Here is a 15,378-nt window from a genome sequence, read left to right as displayed (position 1 = left end):
AGATCATTGATACGATAGAAAGAAAAATAAGAGGTGGAGAAAATGAGAGAGGGCATGTTAGGGAAAAAGAGGGTGGTTGGGAGGAGGAAGTGGTGGTGGTGTTGGCAGGGCTGCCCCGTGGGAGAAATGGTAACCTGTACTTCGTTCAGGGAGCTAATCAACACGGCTCTCCTGGCAACTCTCTCTACACAATGCCTTCCTCTCCCAGTTTATCCCAGTCGAAGGAATGTTCTCATATATATATATATATATATATATATATATATATATATATATATATATATATATATATTTATATATTTTTTTTAATTGCACCGGTAGGCTTGCTTGAGAGGCCTGGATGGTATTCGGCCCCAGCCCGTCATGGCGCAGGCATGTGTTTATAGTAGCGCCATCTTCTCTTGCATATATATATATATATATATATATATATATATATATATATATATATATATATATATATATATATATATATATATATTCTGAAATTCACGTCTTGCTACCGCTTTTTGCCATAAAACTGCTGAAGAAAATTTAGCAGAATTTTTTTTCTTCCACTATTAGTCAATAATATAATGGATGTAATGTAGCAAGTTGAGAAACATACATTCCATAATAAATTATGGGAATTGTATTGTAACAACGAACATATTAAAGTTACTTCTCTTTTTTGCATACTTATTGTTGAAAAAAGGGAACAGTTGTATGGTTATATATAATCAACAATGTAGAGCATGTTTTTCTGTGTTGAATAACTAGATTTCGAACAAGACATGTATAAGTACATTTTATTGGATATGGGTGGTATTACTATTCTTGCGCTTATACAAAATGCATTATGTGTACTTAAAATATCCAAGGACGCTTTTTTTACCAACAAGTAGATGATAACCATATTGTTTATTCTTGAAAAAAGGAATGCATGGTTCGTTAGTTTGTATAATAGACCAATCCCTCATCTTCCCTTCCTACCATTATCATCTCCAACCTTACTACCAACATTTCATACCACTAGGACCATCGCCACCACTTTCTCTCCCTCTTGCTCCTGATTAACAAGTCTGACATTAAAACTTCCCGGCGTCCAAGGCTTGACTTTCCTGTCATTGTTGCATATCGCGGCTGGTGCATATCCTGGCTGGGCATGCTTTCTCTCTCTCTCTCTCTCTCTCTCTCTCTCTCTCTCTCTCCGGCTTAGCAAAATCCCAGTGCAGAGAGTCACACCGCCATCCATTGTGGTGGTTGAGGTGGTGGTGGTGGTGGTGGCTTTAGCGATGGGGAGGAGAGGCACAGAGTTAGTGGTGAAGTTAGACCAGAGGCGGTGGAGGGGATATTAGTGGTGCCCCTGAGGAATAGAGGCGCAAAATTAGTGGTGAGGTGCAGTTGAAGCAAAGGTGGCGATGGTGGTGGTTTCAATGGTGGTGACTTTAGGGTGGAGAGGCAGAAAACTAGTGGCGGTTAGAGTTACAGCAGAGGTTTCTAGGACAGAGGGACTAGATATACGAAAATATGCTCGGAAAACAAAACACACAAAAAAATAATAAAAAAATAGATATATAAGCAGAGTTTGAGTCTCCACCCAAAATGTACCTTGGAAATTAAATATGCAAATAAATGTGTAAATAAATTAATAAATATACAGATAAGCAAAGTAAATAAACAAGATAAAAATATATAGGGTTAGGTGCACTGCAAATACTACAAGAGAGAGAGAGAGAGAGAGAGAGAGAGAGAGAGAGAGAGAGAGAGAGAGAGAGAGAGAATTTCCAGCCATCGTATCTCCCCCACCCCACCCCAGGAAAACAGAGTAAGCGTTGCAATCTCTCAAACTACCGTCCTTCAGCCTTACTTTCCTGCTTTTATGAAGGTTTCGAGATTATCCTGAGCCAGAAAGTTCCTGCAATTATCGCAGCATTACTTTCCTTGCTGTGTTGTGCTGTTATTTTTGTGCTTTCATATACTTAAGGTGTCTCAGTAAATGCATAATCTCATAAGCAAGAAAAGTGCATAAAAAAAAGTAGGTGAAAATATGTATACAATTTTTAAAGGTAAACAAATTATATATGAAAAATAAATATAATAGTACCTGTTGATTGAATTAATTATCAAAATCAACAGCAAATGAATAAACAGAAAGCAGTAGGATTATGCATTTGTAAATTTTTGAACACCTGTTGATCTGCTGAATATTACAGCGTGTGACCTGTTTTCAATACCCGCAAAAAACACCATAACAGACCCCCAACACTCTCTCTCTCTCTCTCTCTCTCTCTCTCATTAGCTTGTGTTTGGATTTTCTTGTCGCTTCGTTTAATTTACTGTAAGTTGTTCCACCAACCCCTGTATAATCTGTCCTTCCCTCCTTCCTCCCTCCTTTCCTTTCCCTCCTTTCTCCCCTCCTTCCCCCTCCCTCTCTACCTCTAGCTCTTATCATCATCCTCTGCTTCCTCCGGGCCTCGCTACCTCAATCAATAGGCTTCATTAAGCTTTTAAAGACGTCGATAATTAGTTTGAACGAGCGGGAAGAGGCAAATGGGAAGCGGGGGAGAAGTTGGCAAGTTAAAACGAGCCTAGCCAATGAGCAAAGAAAGGGAGGGGAAGGGAAGGGAGGATTTGGTGGGTGACGTGGGTATGAGAGACGGTTCGGGACTTGGGGTAGATAACAAGCCTTCTCAGAGTTATAAGTAGCCTAGTCTATGAGTAAAGAAGGGGAGCAGAAGGAATGGGAGGATATTGTGGGTAATGTGGGTAAGAAAGACAGTACGGGAAGATACCCAAGTCCGTATTCTTCACCTCAATTTGCCTGTTGAAAAGCCTCTCGTAGAAGTTCCTGGGATTTTGATGGACTGTTTTGTGATTGTCGTGATGGTTTTACACGACTTCTGCACTTTGAAACCGAAAAATCACCCATAAAGACTCGGTTAATCTTCTCTGTGACTTTGGGGAATGTCGTAATGGGAGCCCGATGCGTTTAAGAATATGGACCTAAGACTTTTCAGGTAGGAATGGCAATTTTACCGAGAATTCATAGCAGATCGTAGATAAGTCATTCTGCATTCATAACATACTTCAAAGAGTAGGAATATGCTAATATTAAGTAGAGTCATTTAGCAGCCCGAAATTTTTTATCGGTCTTTTACTTATATTTTAAATACTAAGAGGCTTATTTAGTTTTATTTTATTCATTTTTGTTAAGTGGAGGCTGAACGTGGGTAGGATTAGGAGAGGTGTTTCAGTGGGAAGAGAAGAAGTGAAGGAGGCAGGTGGGCTGAATTTTCTATATATTAAGATGACAAAAGAATGATTTGAGGCTGACATATTTAGAAGTCTTATGACGGCAGATTGATTGACTTATGAGAGTAACGAAAGAAAGAAAACAAAGATAAAAAAAGAATGGAAATAAGTAAAGAAGCAAGGAAGTAAGGAATGAAGGAAGAAAGGAAACCAGCAAAGTAGAAAGCAAGCAAGAAAGGCCTGGTACGAAAGGAAAAAATAAGAATTAGAATGGAAATGAAATATATCGGGGAGGAAGGAAGAAAGCAAACAAGGAAGGAAGGAAAGAAGCAAGAAAGGAGGGAAGGAAGGAAGAAAGCAAGAAAAGTAGGAAGCAAGCAAGCAAGCAGGAGGGAAAGAACGCATTAGGTTAAACAAAATGCACTTGTTGGAATAATTTCTGGAGATTCCAGAGATGCGATTTTTTTCTGATTTTAAGGAGCGGTTTTCCAGCCAAATGCCTACCTTCACACCCGCCTCTGAAGGAGAAATTCAGGAACACAAGCCGCTTTTGTGCAACCTGTGACCTGAGAGCTGTGTTAATGAGAGAGAGAGAGAGAGAGAGAGAGAGAGAGAGAGAGAGAGAGAGAGAGAGAGAGAGAGAGAGAGAGCAGAGCAGAGCAGAGTCGTACACAGAGAAACAGACAGAACAGACATATACACAGACAGAACGGCCATGTACACAGGCGCACAGACGCAGACAGACAGATGAAGAAACAGACATACAGACAGTTATTGGAAAGGTTGGCTCACAGAAAACCAAATATAATCCTCTGCTGTACACACAAAAATGTTGGAATACGCATAACATGTTCATGCTTGCCATCAGATTATACGCGTCGAAACTCACTTTTGAAAGTCGGGATTTTTATGTATTTTTGAAATATTTACTGCGCGTCTCAGTGATATTTTAAATATTTCGCCTCGGGAAGGAGCATGTCGGGAAAAACATGCCAAAAATATGCATATGTTGTTGATTCGTCTAAAAATTCTGTTCTTATTAGGATTTTATGGTAATGATCAAGATCATTAAGCCACGTCACATTTTCTGTAACAGCAGAGAGGAAAAAAAAACCACTCACAGTGTTCAATGTATACCAATGTAAATATTCTGGTATATGAGATTTTTATGATAATTATCAAGAATGTATCTGCCGTGACAGCCAACGTATGGAGTATGCTCTGGGCGTGGACGGCAGGACAAATGAAACGAGAACGCAATGATTATTTTTACTTATATTTGTGCTCATTTTCGTGTCATACATTTGTCATACAAGCCTGCGAATAACATGACATTAGTTGTCTGTTTTTTTCGTATGAATCGATTTGTTACACACTTCAAGCCATTGTTATGATGTATGGATTTACTGAAATCTTAAGGTAAATTATGTTATTTTTTATCATTATGAATTGGTTATTGAATAATTGCCATATAGATTAAATACATTGTTTGTATAGCAAGTCATTAGGACGTCATAAGCAGCTATTATGCAAGCCTATAATAAGTAGTATCCACTCGTTTGAGCAACACCACTGTAATTACCGCTCTAAAGCTATGACAATTATTCTAGCATGCACTGTGCCTGAGTCATGGTACTGAAACAATAATTTTTACCTTTGTTTTAGGCATTTAGACCACTCACACGATGAGAATAATGCACTTATGCGACACCAGGGCCGACGAACACTCTGATCTCAGGATCTCAGGAGAACAGCCGAACACGGAAATAGCTTTGGATCAGAAAAAAAAAATCGAATGATGAGATATGGCTCTGTGTCTGCGAAAAAAGAGTATGAGGAATCTCAAAATTAATTATAGGAGTAACGTCTATAATGGACTGCACAGACTAATGGCATAAACAACAGTGATATTTGTTTTCAGTATTTTACTCTTCCCGTTTTCCGTAAATGATCAAAACGAGCTCACATGAAGTTTCGAACATTCGAACGACGGTCGACAAACTCGAACGTCAGTCACGGTCAGTGATCAGCACGACGCCGAGAGGAAAGGAGTGACGCAGTGTGCTGCAGTGACATGCTCGCTGGTAAGTGTGTTTCGTGTGTGTGTTTGTGTATATGTTTGTTTGTATGTGTTTTGTCTTGCGCAAGCGCAGACAGTGAAATTATCTGTACGTGTTAGCAACCAACAACTGTTTAGATGCCTGTGTTCTTTTGTTTTCGTTGGTTACATTACTGCAAGTCTTGCAATAACTGCTGAACAGTAACACATATAAACGCCCCTCCTGCATAACCAATGTAAAGAGATAACGATGATGTATTTGTGTTCTGATGATAGTGCGTGAAGTGGCAACGTCGCACCCGCCCCCCTCCCCTCCTCGGCCTCATCCATTTAACTTACTCCCTCCTCACCCCTTCCTCACACAGGCCAAAGCTAGACTTAATGGAGATGTTATTTATTATTATGTATATTTGCACTCAGCAGTAAGCATACCACACTATCCTAGTTAGAAAAAAATAACATTCATAATTGATCCACCATCTTCAACATTAACAACCCAACAGTAATCAGAAATAGAGATGTGTTATTAACGCTCACCAAATTCTCAGCTAATAGTCGCTACTTAAAAGGCACACCACTGGTTTTTTAAATATCTCTACATTTTTTTTGTGGGGTATGTAATCCATTCATTAAAATTTAGATAAAAAAGTAGGTATTAGTGAAAAGTTACAAGTCTACTTTGATCGGTTACCCTTACACAGTGACTTAGCCTATTGACTCGTGTTGTTTAGTGATGATGACGATGAGGAGGAGGAGAAATGAGATGAATGAGATTTTTGGGAAGGAAAAGGAAGAACAAGAAAAGATGAAAGAGAAGTGAGTGGGGAAGAAGGGAGAGCTGGAAGAGGTGAAAGAGAAGTAGGTGGGGAATAAGGAAGAGGAAGAAGAGGTGAAAGAGAAGTGGGTGGGGAAGAAAGGAGAACAGGAAGAGGTGAAAGAGAAGTAGGTGGGGAAGAAGGAAGAGGAAGAAGAGGTGAAAGAGAAGTGGGTGGGGAAGAAAGGAGAACAGGAAGAGGTGAAAGAGAAGTAGGTGGGGAAGAAAGGAGAACAGGAAGAGGTGAAAGAGAAGTAGGTGGGGAAGAAAGGAGAACAGGAAGAGGTGAAAGAGAAGTAGGTGGGGAATAAGGAAGAGGAAGAAGAGGTGAAAGAGAAGTGGGTGGGGAAGAAAGAAGAACAGGAAGAGGTGAAAGAGAAGTGGATGGGGAATAAGGAAGGGGAAGAAGAGGTTAAAGTGAAGCGGGTGTGGAACAAAGTAGATCAAAAAGACGCGAAAGAGAAGTGGGTGGGGAAGAAAGAATAAGGAACACCAAGAAACAGTGGAACGGAGGGAAAATTACGAGATAGGCCGAGTATTGCGTTGTGTTCTCTCAGAAGTTGTTTGTTTTAATCGAAGCCAAGGATGATGGGAGACTGAATAACACTTTGCCTCTCTCTCTCTCTCTCTCTCTCTCTCTCTCTCTCACACACACACACACACATACACTAAATAAGAGTTGTAGAGAAGAGCAAATAGATTACCTCACCGCCTCGAGAGAAAATAGAGTAGGAAGAGTAGTACAAGAAAACGGCCCAGCAGAGAGGCAGCCTTGAAACACGCGACTCCCTCCCTTGCGGCATTCCGGCACAAGGGTCTTTCTCGTCTGCCGTAGGACATCCAGAAGAAGAATGTCTCAAATTTAATTAGTCCCGAGCGACCGCGGGAGTGGAGTAGTGTGTGTGTGTGTGTGTGTGTGTGTGTGTGTGTGTGTGTCGTTTTTGTTTATTAATACACATTTTAGTATTTTTTTCTGTGTAGCTTACTATTAATTTCCAATGTTCTTTTACTGTTTCATTCCCTCCTCAGTTTAATGGCACAACCAAAAATGACGACCGATAATAACAATAGTAACAATAAAATAATAATAATGATTGTTGTAGTAATGTTAGTAGTAGTGTAGTAGTAGTGGTAGTAGTAGTAGTAGTAGTTGGCCTACTTGCAATGGAAGTTACTATTTTTATACTACCACCATCTTCTCTGTCTTTTATTCCTCTCTTCTTTTTCTCCTCCTCCCTTCTCTCGTCCTCCTCCTTCTCCTCCTCTTCCTCCTCCTCCTCCTCTTCCTCCTAGTCCTCGGCCAACTCCTCGGCCTCCTTCGTGAATAAAAGACAAGCAACATATTCCAGTCGTGATAGAATAAGCATTTTAATGGGCCACAATTTTCCTAATCAAGTCAGTCTTCATTTACTTAGTTTTACACAACCAAAAGACTTTTCACAATGCATCCAAGGTTCATCCTCCTCCCGCCCGTTTGGTAAGAAAAGTAATGAAGTGCTTCTTGTATTATTTTGTACGGATTTAATTGCTTTTCATTTGGCGGTTAATTGGTAACATATTTTTTTTTTGTCTTTAGCGTTCACGTGTTTGGATAATGTTATTTGTCATTGGCGTGAGGGATATTTTTTAAGTGGAAGGAGGATTAGTCAGCAATAGCATTTGATTTCACCTTCTGACAAATGAACGCGATATTGAGAGATCAGGTGGCAGTTATCACACCCTCCCCCCTCTCCTTTTTTCCTTCTCTTTCCATCCTCCTCATCCCTCTCTTTGTTCTACTTCACATTTCCATTTCCTTATTCTTATTCTTACTATTCTTCTTCTTCTTCTTATTCTTATTCTTACTATTCTTCTTCTTCTTCTTTTTCTTCTTCTTCTTCTTACTATTGTTATTGATTCGTTTTTCTTATCTTGCAATGTTGCCTTGATTTGCATTTGGCATGTCTTGTATCTCTCCATCTTTGTTTGTTTGTCTTCCCTTTTCTCTTCCCTGCTCTTCCTTCTCTGCCTCATCGTTCTTCTTCTTAACACAGATTTTATTTCTTATTCTAATTTTCATACCCCAAAATTTTCTTCACGTCCTCTTCATCATCCCACCTGCTTTATTTTCACTTCCTCCTCCTCCTCCTCCTCTCTCCTCCTCTTCCTCCTCCTCCTCCGTATTCTCTTTACCCCAGTTTTCATACCTTTTTTCAGTTTTCATACCTCCTAATTTCCTTCACCTCCTTCTTTATCCTCCCGCCTGCTTTGTTCTCACCTCCTAACGCCTGCGGCTCTCTCCCATATCTTTATTGGATTGTTTTTCTACCACCTGCCTGATTGCTCCCCCGAGGGTGCACCTGCGGCTCCCTGAACACCTTAATGAGTCTTACCTGTTAATAATGGCTTGTCGTCCCTTCCCCCGTTCCCCCATTCTCGTTACTTATAACCCTCCTCCTCCTCCTTCTCCTCCTCCTCCTCCTCCTCCTCCTCCTCCTCTTCCTCCTTCTCCTCCTCCTTTACCTCTTCGCCCTCCCACTCTCATTCCTCAATACTGATCGGTTGTTACGGCGCTGTGTGTGTGTGTGTGTGTGTGTGTGTGTGTGTGTGTGTGTGTTGAAAATGAGAATTTGTTTGAAGTATTTGGAGGAATATCATATTTTGTCATTATACTCTGTGGTTTATTGCTCTTGTTATTATTGTTGGTTTGAATTACATTGTTGATTTTGTTATGTTGTTGATTATATGCAGTTATTATCATTATCATAATTTATGTCATCATCACTAACGTCATCATTATCATCGTCATCATCATCTGTATCAGGACACCTCTCCTCCCGAAAATGACCCCTCTTTCGGCCACCTCTTTTGATTCTTTTTAGGAGCAGCGAGTAGCGGGCTTTTTTTTATTACTGTTTCCTTTTTTTGTGTGCCCTTGAGCTGTCTCCTTTGTTGTAAAAAAAAAAAAAAATCATCACCAGGAAGGATGTTTACCTGTCTGCCGTTCACTCTCACCACCGGTACGTTACTCACCTGAGGAAGCGAGGAAACTGTTAATAATCATCATTCATTATCACCACCGCCGCCACCACCACCACTACTACCACTACCACCACCACCATCACCACTACCACTAACATCACCACCATCACCACTTCTCCCTCTTCTCGTAACAGTTCGCGGGCTCACTAAAAATAGACTCAACCCTGAAGGAGGTGAATCATCATAATTACCTCCATCGATTACTTATAATTAGCGGCGGCCCCTTGTATGTATAACTCGCGGGTGAATTACTGAGCAGGGCGAGGGGAGGCGAGGGGAGAGGAGGGGAGGGGTATGGGCACGGAGCAAGGAGAGACGAGGGGAGGGGAAGTGGAGGGGAGGGGAGGGGGGGCGGAGAGGCGCACGGAGCGCCGGGGGACTAGGGGAGAGGGAGGGTAGAGGGGCACGAGGTAAGGGGAGACGAGGGAAATAAGAGAAAACGAGGGGAAAAGATGAGAGGGGAGGGGAGATTGGCACGGAGCGAAGGGAGGAGAGGGGAAGGAGGGGGAGAGGCACGGAGCGAGGGGAGACGAGGAGAAAGGGGGAGAAGGATGGGAGACGGAGAAGAGGGGAAAGGGTAAGAGGCACGTAGCAAGGGGAGACGAGGGGAAGGGAAAGGAAAATGGGTAAGGAGAGAGGGAGGACGAGGGGAGGGGAGGGGAGATGGGGACGGAGCGAGGGATGGGGGAAGGGGGGGGCACGGAGCGAGGGGAGGGAGAGGAAAGGGGAGGAAAGGCACGAAGCAAGCAAAGATAAAAGGAAGGGGAGGGGAGATGGTAACGGAGCGAGGGGAGACGAGGAGAGGAGGGGAGTAGAAGGAGAGGAGAGAAGACGGATGCGAGTAGAAAAAGATGAAAGATAAAAGAGGAGACGAAGGGGAAGGGAGGGGAAAATGAGAGGAGGAAAAGGAGACTAGGGGGAAGGGGAAAGGAAGGGGGAAGAAGAGGAAGGAACAAAACGAGGGTGGGGAGGGGAGGGGAAAAGAAGAGGAGAAAAGGAAACGCAGGGAAAAGGGGAGGGGAGAAAATTTTTGAGAAAAGAAATGGGGAGGAGACGAGGAGACAGTCGAGAAAGGGAGGGAATGAGGGGATTAAAGTGCCAGTCGGGGCCTCTGTGTGTCTGTCGGTGTCGTTGTCGCGGCCCAGAGGCACTGTCGTCGGTGGTTTGTGAGGGAGGAGTCGAGGGGAGACGGGGAGACACGAGGAGACGAGGAGACGAGGGGAAGAAAGAACTATAATGCCTGTCAGTGCCTGTCTGTATCGCTGTCGGGGCCCCGGAGGTAGTGTTGTCGGTGGCTTGTGAGGGAGGAGTGGAGGGGAGACGAGGAGGCACAGGAACACGAGGAGAGGAAGGGAGACGAAGAGGGGAGAAGAAGGAAATAAAATGGTTGTCGGTGTCTGTCTGTATCGCCGTTGGGGCCCAAGAGGTAGTGTTGTCGGTGGTTAGGTGAAGTAAGAGGGGATGGGAGACATGGAGGAGAGGGAAGGGAAGGAGGGGAAGGGAGACGAGGATTGGAGGGGAGACGAGGAGGGAATGGGAGACGAGGAGGGGAGGGGAGACGAGAAGGGAATGGGAGATAAGGAGGGGATGGGAAACAAGGTGACGAGGGGAGACAAGTAGGGGAAAGGAGATGAGGAGGGGAAGGGAGACTAGGAGGGGAGGGGAGACAAGGAGGGGAGGGGAGACGAGGAGGGGAGGGGAGACGAGGAGGGGAGGGGAGACGATAAGGGAATGGGAGATGAGGAGGGGATGGGAAACAAGGTGACGAGGGGAGACAAGTAGGGAAAGGGAGATGAGGAGGTGAAGGGAGACTAGGAGGGGAAGGGAGACGAGGAGGGGAAGGGAGACTAGGAGGGAATGGGAGATGAGGAGGAGGTGGGAAACAAGGTGACGAGGGGAGACAAGTAGGGGAAGGGAGACTAGGAGGGGAAGGGAGACGACGAGTTGGGGGGAGTTAATTAAAGTACCTGTCGGTGTCTGTCTATAGCGTCGGGCCCCGAAGGTAGTGTTGTCAGTGGTCGGGCGGTCCAGCAGTCGGTTATGGGCTTTATATTGAGGTCATGGAACCAGCAGCTTCAGGATCAATAAAGGATTGAAGCTGCCTGGCCACGGCCGCCCATGCTGGCTGCCATCACGAGGCGGGGGAGGAGGGGGAAGAGGAGGAGGAAGAAGAGAAGGAGGAAGAAGAGGAGAAGGAAGAAGAGGAGGAGGAAGAAGAGAAGGAGGAAGAAGAGGAGGAGGAAGAAGAGGAGGAGGAAGAAGAGGAGAAGGAAGAAGAGGAGGAGGAAGAAGAGGAGAGGGAAGAAGAGGAGGAGGAAGAAGAGAAGAAGGAAGAAGAGGAGGAGGAAGAAGAGGAGAAAGAAGAAGAGAAGAAGGAAGAAGAAGAAGAGGAAGAAGAGGAGAAGGAAGAAGAGGAGGAGGAAGAGAAGGAAGAAGAGAAGGAGGAAGAAGAGTTGAAGGAAGAAAAGGAGGAGGAAGAAGAGGAGACGAAAGAAGAGGAGGAGGAAGAGAAGGAAGAAGAGGAGGAGGAAGAAGAGAAGGAAGAAGAGCAGGAGGAAGAAGAGTTGAAGGAAGAAGAGGAGAAGGAAGAAGAGGAGAAGGAAGAAGAGGAGACGGAAAAAGAGTAGGAGGAAGAGAAGGAAGAAAAGGAGGAGGAAGAAGAGGAGAAGGAAGAAGAGCAGGAGGAAGAAGAATTGAAGGAAGAAGAGGAGAAGGAAGAAGAGGAGAAAGAAGAAGAGGAGAAGGAAGAAGAGTAGGAGGAAGAAGACGAAGAAGGAGAAGAAAAAGAAGAAAAAGAGGAAGGAGAGGAAAAAGGGTGGGGACAAAGAGAATGTGGGAACTTGAAAATGAAAGTGGAAAACGAGGAAGGAGATGAAGGAAGAATAAGAAGAAAAAAAAGTAAAAGGAGGAGGAAGAACAGGATGAGAGGAGGAGGAGGATAAGCGGGGGATGGAGGAGGAGAAGAAGGCGGAAAAAAAGAAAACATGGAAGAAGAGCGTAAGAACCTGATGATGTAAAAGAATTAAACTGTTAGAAAGGCGTTGGCTAAAGGGAGGTAGGAAGGACGGAAGGAAGGAGGGAAGCATGTACCAAAAATTCCAGTAAAGGGAGGAGGAGGAGGAGGAGGAGAAGGGGACAGGAGCATATGCCAGTAATGTTAAAAGTGCACATCCCCCTCATAACAGGTGCCGAGCCAGCCAGAGCGGAGTTCCTTACTGGTGAGGGGAGCGGTGGAGGGAAGGGAAGGGAGCGAGAGGAAGGGGAGGAAGAGCAAGAGTGGTCGAGAGGGAGAGGAGAGAAGGAAGGGGAGGGGAAAGGAGGAGAGGAGGAGCTAGACAGAGGGAAGTGAAGGGAAGAAGGAAAGAAGGGAGGTAAGAGGTAAAGAGGACGAGAAAGAAAGTAAGGAATGAATCAGAAGGGAGAAAAAAATGAAATCAAGTAAGAGAAGGGAAGCTTGGGGAAGGGAGCTAGAGGGAGACAGATAAGAAGGGAGGGAAGGGGGTAACGAGAGAGGAAGGAGGAAGGGGAGAGGTGGGGAACGAGAGAGGAAGGAAGAAGGGGAGAGGTGGGGAGGACGAGAGTGGAAGGAAGGAAAGGGGAGAAGCAATCAGAACAAGGAAGAAAAGGGAAAGTGGAGAAGAAGGAGTGAGGAGATGGAAGGGAAGGGAGAAGGGATGTGGAGGAGGGAGGAAGGAAGGGAGGAGAGAGATGATAAGAGAAAGGGAAACGAAGGAAGTGAGGAAGGGAAGGGGACAAAAAATGAGAACAAAGAAGAGATGGGAGAGGAAGGGAGGAACGAAAGGAAAGGAAGGGGAGAGAAGGGGACGAGACAAAGGGAGTAAGGAAGGGAGAAAGAATGAGAACAAGAAAGATATAGGAGGGTGGGAGGAGCAAGAGGAAATGAGAGAAGAAGAAGAGAGGGCGAGTGAGGAAGGAAGGAAGGGGAGCAAAAGGGAGGACGAGAGGGAGAGAGGAAGGGAGGGAAGTGGAGAAAGAAGGAGAACAAGGAAGAGACGGGAAAGAAGAAGAGGAGAAACTAGAGGAAGAAAGGGACAGGGAGGAGAAGGACGAATGGCTAGAGGGAGAGAGGGAGGAAGGGGAGAGGAGGGGAGGAGGAACGAGGGAGGTAGAGGAGGGGGAGGAGGAGGAAGAAGAGGAGGAGAAGGAGGATGTAGGTGTGGTCCGGAAAAGAGGACGGCGCGAGACGAGAGACTTGGAAGGAGGAGGAGCAGGAGGAGGAGGAGGAGGTGGAGGAGGTGGAGGAGGAGTGTCAGGAGATAGCAAGGGTGGAGAGGACGAAGGTAGGGGAAGGGAATGGGGTAAGAAGTTAAAGGTGGGTGTGGCAGTGAAGGAAAATAGGAAGGAAGGAAGGAAGGAAGGATGAAAGGGAGGATGGAAAGAAAAAAGGAAGGAAAAAAGAAAACAAGGAAGGAAGAAAGAGACGATGGCAGGAAGGAAGGAAGGAAGGCAGGCAGGAAGAAAGGAAGGGAAAGGAAGGAAGGAAGGAAGGAAGGAAGGAAGGAAGGAAGGAAGGAAGGAAGGAAGGAAGAAAGAAAGAAAGAGGAAGAAAGGAAGGAACGAAGAAAGGAAGGAAGAGAAAGGGAAAGGAAGGAAGGAAGGAAGGAAGGAAGGAAGGAAGATGCAGAGAGAGGGAAGGGAAAGGGACAAATAAACATTGGCCGGGAGCAGGGAGAGAGGAAAGGAAATAAAGGTGTGGCATTGAGAGAGAGAGAGAGAGAGAGAGAGAGAGAGAGAGAGAGAGAGAGAGAGAGAGATGAAGGAAGGGATTAAGGAAGGTGAAGGGGCCCGGGAAGTGGCTTGTTGTGAGGAGCTTTGGGCCAGGTGTGGGTGTCCAGGTTAATGGGAAGGAAGGAAGGAAGGAAGGAAGGAGGAAGGCGAGGTGGCGGGAGGAGCCGGAAGAGAGAGCACCCATCTGTCTGTCTAGGGGCCGCATTCTCAGACGCTTTGGGCTCCCTCAGCAAATATGTTCAAAGTTGGGGTCACACGCTATAACTGAGTGCGGCCTTGGTGCTTATCTCCTTTGGGTAAGCCCTTTAGCCTGTGGTGGGTGTAGTGGGCTCCTCCTCATGAGTGTTTTTTTTTTAAGTTCATGGTGCAGAAATCTTATCAAACTATCACCAGGGTCATAAAACTACCCATGGAAATATTAACACAATCTCCATGTAAGGCTTATCGAATGTGTTAGCCCGTAATGTTTGAGAGTATGGTCCTGTGTCCTGAGAAATGCATAGACAGATGGAGTTTCCTCTTGATTCGCCTTTTGCAAGCTATCACCGATTTTTCTTGCACCAAGCGTTAAAAAAATGTTCTGCAGGTTTTCCTTTTATTATTCTCCAACGGTATTAATTTTCCACGCAAGTTCGTTCAGATTATGATTCTCTTTTCTGTAACCAAGCGAATGGTGAAATTGTATACTATTAAGATATTTCGTACTATCAGAAATGATTAAGGATACATGTTTTGCCTATATTCCCCTCCTCCTGCCTTTGCGTGTGCATGAAGCTACATAGGTCAGTGGAAGGACAACCAAAATGAAGAAACGTAATTAAATAAAAAATATAAATAAGCTGAACAGGTAGAATGAGCTTTGGCCAGGAATGCAGGACAGTAATTAAAGCACATGCAGCGTCTGACCTCACTGGCTGGCTGGAAGACTGGCGTGTTTGGCTGTGTGCGGCTGTGTGGCTTGGTGTTCTGCATTTTCTCTGACTGGCTGATATATGGCTGATTGGTTGGCTGCGTTGTAAGCTGATTGGCTGTGTGGCTAACTGGGTGCCTGGCTGAGTGGAAGGCTAGCTGAATGTTTGACTGGCTGGTTGGGGTAATATGTGGCTGGCTAGCTCTGCAACTGACTAGCTGGCTGGCTGACTATATGTGGTCCTGTTATTTGCATACTAAATCCCATGAACGCTTGTTGGCAAAGGTTAGATAAATATGCTAATGAATGAATACCTGAATAAATAAATAAGTAAACACCGGCTATACCTGTTGGTGGCCTAGGAAGGCGGGATGGCGGGCGGCAGGTGGAGGGCGGGAAGGCGGGGGGCGCGACGAGTGGAATAATAGATGGGGAGGTTGATGGGGGTGTGGGTGGGTGGGTAGTGGTGGGAATCCAGTGCGAACAGGTGTGTGTGTGTGTGTGTGTGTGTGTGTGTGTGTGTGTGTGTGTGTGTGTGTGTGTGTGTGTGTGTGTGTGTGTGTGTGTGTGTGTGTGTTACATCCGCTGGCT

General features: G+C 44.9%; 1 long non-coding RNA gene across 1 annotated transcript in view; it reads left to right on the top strand.

Moving 5' to 3' along the window:
• The first annotated feature begins 5,267 nt into the window (after positions 1-5,267).
• The window catches only part of LOC126995606 (uncharacterized), a 53,046-nt gene continuing 42,935 nt past the window's right edge, over positions 5,268-15,378 (top strand). Inside the window, exon 1 of the long non-coding RNA XR_007750503.1 lies at positions 5,268-5,318. This is a non-coding gene — a long non-coding RNA (uncharacterized LOC126995606). The remainder of the gene's footprint in view (positions 5,319-15,378) is intronic.

The sequence above is a fragment of the Eriocheir sinensis genome, chromosome 1 (assembly GCF_024679095.1).
Source record: "Eriocheir sinensis breed Jianghai 21 chromosome 1, ASM2467909v1, whole genome shotgun sequence".
Taxonomy (NCBI): Eukaryota; Metazoa; Arthropoda; class Malacostraca; order Decapoda; family Varunidae; genus Eriocheir; species Eriocheir sinensis.
The sequence above is the reverse complement of the archived record's forward strand: the minus strand, read 5'-3'. Positions and strand labels throughout refer to the sequence as shown.